We start from the raw sequence: 11,759 nt of genomic DNA, 5'->3' as shown, positions 1-11,759 counted from the left end.
AACAGTAAGGGGTATTTTTTAGAGAATGCCCGTGTAGATCATGAACAATCTTCCAAAACCATAACATGGTTTTTCACTATGAGGAACACAGTGCGTGGCCTGAGGGTAACGCTGATGAAACAGCCACGTGTGATTATGTATTTTTGGTTACTTTATATACATATATACACATACACACACACCAGTCTACCAGATTTTTTATGGTTTGTAAAGGGGTCTCTTCTGCTCACCAAGCCTGCATTCATTTGATCCAAAATACAGCAAAAACGGTAATATTTGAAATATTTTCTGTTTGAATATATGTTAAAATGTAATTTATTCCTGTGATTTCAAAGCTGAATTTTAGCATCATTACTCCATTAATTATTATGTTGAAAACAGCTGAGTAGAATTTTTCAGGTTTCCTTGATGAATAGAAAGTTCAGAAGAACAGCATTTATCTGAAAAAGAAATCTTTTGTAACATTATATATGTCTTTATCATCACTTTTGATCAATTTAAAGCATCCTTGCTAAATAAAAGTATTAATTTCTATCATTTATTTTTTTTTGCTGTACCAATTAAAGCAGGATTGGTGAGCAGAAAAAACATTTTAAAAAACATTAAAAAACTTTTGACTGGTAGTGTATATATATTGTATAAATAAATATAAAATATAAATATTTTTATATGGCAAAAAGATCATTCATTTGTGATATAGGGCAACTAAAAATTAGGAACTACTGGTTCAACTGGCTAGCAGGAAAAGTAAATAAACTATAATATTAATTTCTGAACCTTTTCTCCACATGTTCAGTTTTTCATTTAAAACTTTAATGTTATTAAAATTCCCCTTTTTTTTAGATTTTGAGCATTACATTACAAGCCATCAGAAATTAACATAAATCAATTTAATTATTCATTAATATTTTTTGCCCCTTTATGCATAAATTCTTTATGCATAAAACAGATTACTCTAGGGGAGGGTTTCCCAAACTGGTTTGCAATACTCCAGGGGGTTTGTTTGTGAGAAAACTGCAGGGGGTTGAAAAGATGAAAAGCTAATAACTAATGAAATCATAATGTTGAATTAAAATAAATAATCTGAAAATAAAAAATCTAAATCAAGCACTATTATTAAAATGATTACATATAATAACATGTTTTTTTAATAAAATTTAATAATATTCAATCATTTTAATAATTTGTAAAAATTAACCACGTCATGTGATTATTAACCAATTTAAAAAAAAAATGAAACCGTTTGTGAATCCATGCTCTAGTGCATTTCACTATACAGGAAGAAAATTCACAAGCACAATACCAAAAAATAATGCATAGTTGTAAATTATTTCCATATAGTAAGACACTTCACTGGTCCAATCAGATAAACTGCCGTAAGACTCCCACAAGACACCTGAAACTGTCCCACACCCACATCTCATTCAGAGAAATCGGTTTTGATTGTTCCTACACGGAAGCAGCGACAAATCATGATTAACAACTAACCGTAATGCTCATACACAGTCACAGAGGGTAAATGGAATGAGTCATATGGAGTAGGTTTATGAATGAGGAGAGAGCGGAATAGATTAGCTGCTGTCTGTTCCAGTTAGCTCCAGCATGTCTGAAGCCCAGGCTTTAGCCAGTGGGAGACATCCAGGATGTCAAGGTACATCCATCCGGACCGTCTCCCACATTGCCCCTGTGCGTGTCTCTCCGTTGTGGCGGTACAGTGGTTATTTGCTTTTAGAGAATGTGTTTGTAAACAGCTCCAGCTCTTTCTCTCTTGTCTCTGACATTACTATGCTGTGTGCAGAGGGGGTGTAATGTCTGTCAGTGCATGTTAGTTCACCACCAGTCAGGGCCTGCAGTCAGAGGCTAAACCGGAGCAATGTTTCTGCCGCTGTTGTGCCAGTCAGCATCACACAACTCCAGAGAAGCAGAACCATACACCCTGGCACCCATATTCTCAGCTCAGAGCTGCCTTCCTGGAAAGGCAACTTAATTTAACCCCTGTTCCCCCAAGGTTTTCAGAGACTGTCCGTGACTCATAACCCCACCAACGCAGTGCTGTAATTTCCCAATGTGGACTAAATTTGCTTAGTAGCATAGATATTATGTGCGGTGGCTTTCTGACATGGATTAATAATCTTTGGAATGCTCCACCAGACCACAATTTATTCAGGATGGAATACTCTGCATAATAATATTATAAGCTGATTTAAACAAAATTATTAAATTATGTAACTGAAGAACTGGTCATGTGTTCACTTGTAGCTTTTTGTGATGGAAAAAAATGTGCATACATAAACAAGATGTAACTTTATGGAACAAGGTAATGTATGCATTTCTGATTTATTTTTGTTTTAATGCAATAATTGAAATTACATGGCATAAATAAATTAATTTAGCGCTTAAATACAGATGTGGCCATTAAAAAGTTTTTTTTTGCAGCAGCAGCAGCAGCACGCAATTCATCACGCCTGATCACGGATCTCCTTTCAAGTGCTTTATAAGATTTTTTAAAACATTATTGTGCTTCACACAATATCCAAAAGGTGGCGCAACGAATAACATTCTGCAGTTAAACACCCAGGCAAGATCTACGATGGAGTTTTAGTGTAAATAAAATAATTAATACATTTAAAAAATTAACATAAAGAAATAACATTACGAGATTAAATTTATAAATTTACGAGAGTAAAGTCATAGCCATATTGTTGAGAATAATGGCGTAGCATTATATACGACTGCGGTTTAGTGCTACGTAAACAAAAATCTAAGATTACGAGATTAAAGTTGAAATATTTTGAATAGGGCTGTCAGTTTAACGTGTTAACTTAATTAATTAGTTATGAAAAAATAACGCGATTAAAATATTTTAACACAGTTAACACACTGGCCCCAGACCTGTACGTCATTTTATGTATTTCATATAGTTTACTGTTGACAAATATGCATAAAACAGATTACTCGAGGGGAGGGTTTCCCAAACTGGTTTGCAAAACCCCAGGGGGTTGAAAAGATGAAAAGCTAATAAATAATGAAATCATAAAAATGTTGAATTGAAATAAATAATTTGAAAATAAAAAAATCTAAATCAAGCACAATTATTAAAATGATTAAATATAATAACATGTTTTTAAATAAAATGTAATAATATTTAATCATTTTAATAATTAAAAAAAATTAACCACATCATGTGATTATTAACCAATTTTAAAAAAAAAAATTGTGAATCCATGCTCTAGTGCATTTCACCATACAGGAAGAAAATTAGCAACCTCTGATTATATATACATACAGTTTTGCAGAGTACAAATTACCTTTGAAGCCACAGCAGAACTGTTGCATGTCTCTGAGCAACACAGCGCTGTTTAGTTTCTGAATGAATCCGTGCTTTGAACGAATCGTGTGAACCAATGATTCACAAGTCCATTCATAAAGAGAGCCATTTACTTCATTCCTGAATGAATCAGCCCTTTGAACGAATTGAATGACTCATAAAGACATTTACAGCCACCTGCTGGCAGATTAGTTTCTAATTTAGAGTATCATTTCATAAAATAAGAATGAGAATAAAAATAAAAACATTAAAGGGATTAAAAATAAATTCTGCCATTATTTACTCACCCTCATGTTGTTTCAAACCTTTCTTTTGTGGAAGATAAAAGAAGGTATTTTGAAGACTGTTGGTAACAAAGCTGTTTTGGTTACGAATGACTGTCATTCTAAAAAAATAAAGAGATGCTTTTCAAATCAATGTTAGGCCATTACTTGCAGCCTAAATGTTTATATGTAATAAATTCTATGTTGAATCAAATAAAATATTTCTTTCTAAAGCTACAATTTGTAATGTTTAACATTTAGCTCCTAAACACAATATTTCTGCAGGTTACATCAATACAGCAGTAAGTAGAGACAAGTGAGTGAGTCTTAAAGAGACTGAATGAAAATTCTGTCATTTATTACTCATACCCTCATGTCGTTCCAAACCCGCAAGACCTTTGTTCATCTTTGAAACGCAAATTAGGATATTGTTACAACTACCACGTTCAAGGCCCAGAAAGGTAGGATATTGTTAAAATAGTCCATGTGACATCAGTGATTTCACTGTAACTTTTTGTAAAGCTACAAGAATACTTTTTGTGCACATAAAAAATAAAAATGACTTTTAATTTTAGCAGCTGGTAATAGTAACTCAGGTTCAAAAATGTTGCTGTGCAAACCAGACTACACTGGCATAAGTTCAACACTACTAATTAAATCATGGGTGCAAAACCCCAAAATTATCCTGAGTTCCTTCCTCTTTACTGATTTCATAACCCGCATTGCTCACTCATAATCTCTAAGCGAAAAACATTCAGCTTAGTCTATGAAACTTTTCTTCAAGCTTCAGAGAATAAATATCCATTCATCCATTATTCATTAGTTCAAAGGCCAGCAGCTACTCCAGAGTGCAACCGCTCTTCCTTCTCCTCATTCCCCTTTCCATCTTCCCTGCTGGATGAGTCTTACACAGACTCAAGCTGCAGTGGGTCTCCTGTATAATATATCCCAGTTCATTTCAGGTCTAATTGAAGAAGAGCATCTCACAAGCAGTTACTGCATAATAGCTAGAGATCAAAAGAGAGGACTAGAGGCCTTCAGATCAAGGTCAAGCTATCTATCTGCTTAAGTATTCCGTTCTTAGCATTTAAGAACAGATTCACCTAAAGGTAAATACAATCGCAACCTTTCATTTTTCAGTTTATGAAGGGCATAATTCTGCACTGCATCATTTATGTGCAAGTTTCAGCTGTCAGCTCGAGCTGCTTGTACCGTGCTGGTGTTCAGAACATTATATATCTAAAAGCATAGCCTATATGTTTCATTCCATTTCACTTTAACTGTATTTTTTTCAATACTTCAATCCATTTACTGTATGAGTTTAGATAAACAACATCGAGTATAGGGTAACAGAACAAAGCTTTTATGTGTGATCTCTAGACTTTAATAATTCACTCATATGCCTTAAGTCGTGCATCTTCGAGACACAATAAATCATTCTTTCACAAGCAAAATGAAGGTCTACATACATCAGACACCCACACCTAGTTCTACTGAAAGGAACAGTTCAGCCAAAAATGAAAATTTGCTTAAAATCGACTCACCTTCAGGCCATCCAAGATGCAGATGAGTTTGCGTCTTCATCAGAACAGATTTGGAGAATTTTTTTATTACTTCACTTACTCACCAGTGGATCCTCTGCAGTAAATGGGTGCCATCAACAGCTGATAAAAACATCACAATAATCCACAATCATTCCAAATGACTCAGTCCCTCAATTAACATCTTGTGAAATGAAAAGCTGCCTGTTTGTAAGAAACAAATCCATCATGAGGATGTTTTTAACTTTAAATCATTGCTTCTGGCTAAAATATGAGTCCTATAATATTGCTTTCTCCAATGAAAAGACTTCTCATCTGAATCAGGAGAGAAAATTTCACAGAGCAAGCACCGTTTACAAGGGAAAACAGTCCAGAACAGTTATAAACAAATATGTCAGTGGATTTTGAATGTGAGAGGACAACAGGGGATAGACTTTTTCACTGTAGAAAGCATAATTATGGATTAATTTTGAGTATTTTTTACCAAACATTATGGTATAATGTCAATTTAAATAGATAGAGTGTGTCTGTTACTACAGCTCCTCTGGAAAGGTTGGTTGTAGGCAGGCTACGTACAGCTATGTAACATTTGTGTGGGTTGTATTTTTCCATACATAAATAGGATAGGGTATCATAGAATTTACGGTCATTTGCACTTAATTTCCAGCGATATTGTTGACTTGATTGCACAGATACTATCTGAACTGAACTGAGTTGGATGATGACATCACTGAACCAAAGATGAACTGATTTTAACTGAAAATTGAGTGTTTACTATTGTCCTTTTGCATTATTGACACATTCTTTCCTATTTAATACTTTAAAGCTGCTTTAACACAATCTGTATTGTTCAAAGCACTATATAAATAAAGGTGACTTGACTTGAGTTGTTCTCTACAGAGGGTTTTTGACCTTCAATCCCAGGTGAAGGACATTTACAGTTTGTTGTAAATTAGCCCTGCTGGACACTCAAATGCCCACAGGGGTTAACGTTTTTAAAATTGATCTTTTTCATAAATAATTGAACATCAGCTAAACCTGACCTGCTGTAATTTCAATATTAATAATAAACCTGCACATCATCATATCAGGGCAAGCTTTACATATGTCTCCTGAGAAAGAGGAAATTATTTTCATTAATATGAAATCCACTTTTAATTTATAGCCCTGCAGCGACAGATGCTCCATCTCTCAGAAACTCATACATTACTCTCAGTCTTTCATTTATATCTGGATTCTCTCCAATACTCTACAGATACTGTAAATGTATATGGTGACATAAAAAGGAGTTATCAGTCTGTCATGATGGCAGGGTGATTATAAATTCCACAAAGTGAATTTCACTGAAATGAAGATGCCATATGCTCATGCTTCAGTTATTAAAAGCCATTTAAGTGATGCATAACAAATAATGGCCCCATTAACATGTTTTATATCAAACATTAATAAATCCCCTCTAATTGCATTATGTTGCAATTTGGCTGAGAAAACTCTCAAATGGTTGTTACTTCTCCACTCAACAGTGAGATAGTACACAGTCTCTGTTCAATGTGAACTAAATGGGTTTTTCAGTGGATCCAGCATCAGCAATAAGGGGGAGGACATGGGCCATTAAAGAGCCACATTATGAGATACGTGAAATACAGTTATGAGATACAGATATATATTACAGCGTGTTATTGTAATGGATTTAGGTCACATCCATTCACATTCATGTCTCGCTTCAGTCCTCCCTGCAACTTTCTTTTCCAGACCACAGCTTTACATCAGCCCTCTTGTTTTTCCCCCATTATCGAACCATTATGGGAAAGGAGCTTATATGTGTTCAAATAATGAAGTCTATTATAACAACTTGTTTCACTTAGAGTTGTGATTGATTCAGTCTGTGGCTAAAAGATTTTATTATTCTGTTTCTGCTTAGTAAACATTAAAATAAATTTATCACAGTCCAGGACAATACTGTCAAATGTAATCAGACTGCTTATCAGTATAGTGAGTTTTCTGTCACTAGCTTAGTTTTCACAAAGACAAAATAAACATTAACTGTTTAATCCTGTCAGGAGCCAAGAACAAAAGAAGCAAAGACAAATAAACCTTATTTTAAAGGGAACCCTGGGTATTGAGACTTGTATGGCTTAATATAATGTTAATGATGTCTCTTACTGAAATTGGTAGTAGAAAACCTTAAAAGATTTACGTTCTTTAAAAAATCCACATTGTTATCAACATATTTTGGACTATGGTTTTGATTACGTAGAACGGTTGTCAGTGAGCTACTGGCGCTGAGCAACGTTATTTCGAGTGCAACACAACTCGGAATAAACAAATAAAATACTGATAGGATGACCACAGCTACTGAAAGAGCTTACAGGTTGCAATGGATATAAGTGTAGGCTTAAACCAAATGCTGTACCATCGAATTTCTCCATAAAGAGAGAAACAACCGTTCTACGTAATCAAAATAATGGTGCCCACATAGTCCAAATATGTATATAACGATGTGGATTTTTTAAAATAACGTAAATCTTTCATGGGCTTTCTACTACTTATTTCAGTAAGAGACATCATTTACATTATATTAAGCCATACACGTCTTAATACCCAGGGTTCTCTTTAAATATTTTTTTTATATATATAATTTATATATATATAATTTTGACCCTTTTTCTTGCAATTGCAAGTTTACATCTCGCAATTCTTAGAAAAAAAGTCAGAATTATGTGTTGTAAAGTTAAATTTGAGATAGGAACTCGCAATTCTGAGTTTTTTTCTAAGAATTTAGATACAAATTATGTGTTATAAAGTCAAAATTGTGACAAACTTGTAACTGTGAGTTAAAAGTCAGAATTGCATGATATAAACTCGCAATTCTGACTTTTTTTCTTAGAACTGCGTGATATAAACTCACAATTGCATGTTGTAAAGTTAGAATTGCAAGATATAAATTCGCAATTGTGAGAAACAGTCAAAATTCTGAGAAATAAAATCAGAATTGCAAGATATAAACTCACAATTCTGACTTTTGTCCTCAGAATTGCATGACGTAAACTCACAATTTTAAGAAATAGTTGCAATTCTGAGAAATAAAGTCCACAACTCTGAGATATAAAGTTGCAATTCTGAGAAATAAAATCAGAATTGCAAGATATAAACTCACAAATCTGACTTTTGTCCTCAGAATTGCATGACGTAAACTCAATTTTGAGAAATAGTCGCAATTCTGAGAAATTAATAAACTTCTATCATTTATTAATGTTTTATTCAGTGGCAGAAACAGGGATCCATACATAGACATTCAAACACCCAAAAAGAGATTCATCTTAACATCAACACATGCAATAAAAATTAAAAGCTTAAAAATATTCATCTTGAATAGGTTGTACAAATAAACCAGACACTAAACAGAGCCAAATTTTCTTACTATTAAGACTATTAAGACAAACTATTAAAAAAAAATTACCAATCAAAAAAAAATTAATTACTAAAATGTTTACTAAAATTAAAATGGAATATACAAAAATAAAAACGTAACTATAAAACTTTAGAATAGTATCTTAGTGACATCAAAATAACACTGATTCCAGATGACCAAGCTTGTCTTTAGTATTTTGAACATTTCTGCATCATGCAACTGTTTCTTATTCGCTCTTTTCAGAGGCATATTAAAGTTACTTGTGTTTTCAAAGAGAGGGAGGTCATAACCTCTGGATAATACAAGACAAAGACTCCAGAGCTCAGTTCTTCCTCTCACCATCGGTGCCGTGTTACTGTCCCCAGCAGCGATGTGGAAGGAACATGTCGACATGCTTCTAGCTGAACGACTGGCATTGCTCTCATGCTGGATAGCTGATATGAGCTATTGGACCCTTTTAACAGGCACTGTCAAGTATCAGGTGGTCTTTAGATGTGAGAGAAGACAGGACGAGCACTGACCCTTATTAACTTTACTACATTACAAGGCTGAGGCCCTGGATTAAACAGAACCTGTTGCTGGATCTCGTTGCAGTTGAAACAAAATATCAGATTCAGCTGAATGATCAGGCAGTGTCAAGTTACAACGCATTGTTATTGTATGATTATACTTGCTGTTTTCAAGAACATAGCACATATATCAAAAAACAGATCAGAAACAATTAGGTCAGGGGTTTCCAACCTCTCTTTCCTTTCCTAACAATAAAAGAGCTGTCGAGCCTAGGATGCTGTTATGCAATGGGTCATACGGTAGCTGGTCAGGGCTACTCAGCCACTCCTAGCTCTATTTGACATGAAGGTTGTTTCAGTGATTGTTCTAAATGACATTTATGTCAGCCTTTCCTTTACACAGCCCATCAGGCAGCTTTGTGTCAGAAAAAGACTGTGCTATAATGAGCTATAATGCCAGGAAGCTAGTATGCGCCATTGTGGTGTTGAACTGACATTGGAAGGTTTTCCCCTGACTGCCGTTTAAAAGACATGCTCACGGAGTGGGGAAGTGAAGCTTTTCTGTCTGATGAGACAAGGGTGAAGAAAGAGTCAAATATGGATTTTCAAGTACTTATAATGTTCCTCCTGCACATCACCAAAGAAAAGTCAGCTTGACATGTAGATGAAACTATACGGTGTGTGTGTGTGAGAGAGAGACAAAGAAAGATTGTTGAAATAAGAGTTGTTACACCCTTTGTGAGTCACAGTAAGTGAGTAAGTTTCAATGTAATGTGTCAACAACATTAACTGGGATTTTCTTGAAAAAAAATATCTGGGTTAAAATGACCTAAACATAGCATGAAGGTTTTAAAAAATATACACAAAAGGAAATTACATATATATATATTCTACAGAACTGGTGCAAACTGCTGTCCCACAACCAAAACACACATTTAAAAAAACATTTAAGCATTCAAATCTGAGATGTATAGTAAGGTCCTTCTATTATCTATTGAAACCCACAATAATGTTTAAAATATCAGTAAGCTTAATATATCTTAAATCATCATTTATTGGATACTTTCAATTGGGAGGTGGCTATCCTGAACCCTAACCCCTAAATTCAACTTATAAAAAAAAAAGAAGTATTTTATTCCTTTGTTATTTTTAATATATATATATATATATATATATATATATATTTTTTTTTTTTTTTTTTTTTTTTTTTTTTAAAGTCAAAAAAAAAATATATATATTTTTTCTTTGTAAAAAGTTTATAAAAAAGGTTTCGTAAAACAAAAAAAAACAAAAAAAAGTGTTCCGCATTTTTGTATGTCACTACTGTGTTTTAGTTTTAGTGCATTGACTGAGATTTTAACTATAGCCCTACATTTATGATCAGGAAATATTCCTGTGTCCCTCTCTCTTATAGCTACAGGGTGTGAGTAGATAGGCCCCATCATTTTGAGGTAAATGTGTTCAAAAGTCAGAAAAATCTGTGTGTAACTTTAAGGAATGTAACTACCAAACACCATTTTTTCTGCAGTTAAACACTTTTTTGGGAGTTATTCCATAACATTTAGTTTTTATATGTGCTTCATACTAGTTTTAACCATGTGCTGATTAGCATCTTTCAGGTAGGCTCAAAAGTATCTAAAATTGTCACTAACGAAACGTCACCATTGTTTCAAAAGTGACAAAAGGGAACACATAATCCTTTATGTGGGGGAAATAAACAAAATTTTAGTACAGTTATGCAGTTTAGTACAGTTTAGTATTTTAATATGTTTTAGTAGTGTTTTAATATGTGAATTAAAATTCTGTAATGTGATGTGGTCGCTACCAAAACATTACTGTCACTACCGAAACATGGGATGTTTTGTCAGTAATGAAGTACTGAATTATCAACTGATGTTATGATGGTGTGTGGTTCAGTGTATATTTATTTGTAGTTTATATTTATTTGTAAGTTTAAAATCTGTATGATTAACATTTTGCTTATTACAAAGACAAATTGGATCCAAAATACAACAAAACTCATAAATCACACTTGAAATATTGTTATAACTGTAATTATTATAGATTTACCTCTAACTTTTTAGAGTTATTGAAAACCTTTTAATAAAGTATAATAACAAGGAAGATGTGAGCAAAATCTTAGTTGGTCAATATAACCCTTTTTATTAAATTATATATTACTGTGTTTCAGTAGTGACAGATTTGGGGAGAGGACAAATATTTCAAATCTTTTTGAAAATACAATATGAGAAGTAATTGCACAGTTACTAAAAATGTGTACCCTGGCTATTATACAATTTACATCCATTAAAAATTTGTGAAAAAAGACCAATTTATTTCAAGACGTTTCCAACTCTGACTTTGAACCAATTCTGTTCTGTATATATATATATAAAGTAATTGCTCAGTCCTACTTCATCAAAATGCACCTACGTACTAAATTTAATTGACAGTGATTAAGATAATGTTGTTTTTATGGATGCCACTGTGATTATTTTTACCATACTTTGTTTAGTGATGGTGTAACTGAAACCAATTCATTTTCCAGTAAATGTCTAGGTATTTGAAATGACTCATCTGGCCAATGTAAACCAACTGATTTATGACAGAGTTCACAGGCACTGTTCTCTACTTCTGGCAGCTTAGAAGAAGCAGTGCAGAGTGATAATAAATGAGATGAAGCTGGAGAGACACTTTATTTGGAAG

The sequence above is a fragment of the Labeo rohita genome, chromosome 5, assembly GCF_022985175.1.
Source record: "Labeo rohita strain BAU-BD-2019 chromosome 5, IGBB_LRoh.1.0, whole genome shotgun sequence".
NCBI classification, from domain to species: Eukaryota; Metazoa; Chordata; class Actinopteri; order Cypriniformes; family Cyprinidae; genus Labeo; species Labeo rohita.
The sequence above is the reverse complement of the archived record's forward strand: the minus strand, read 5'-3'. Positions refer to the sequence as shown.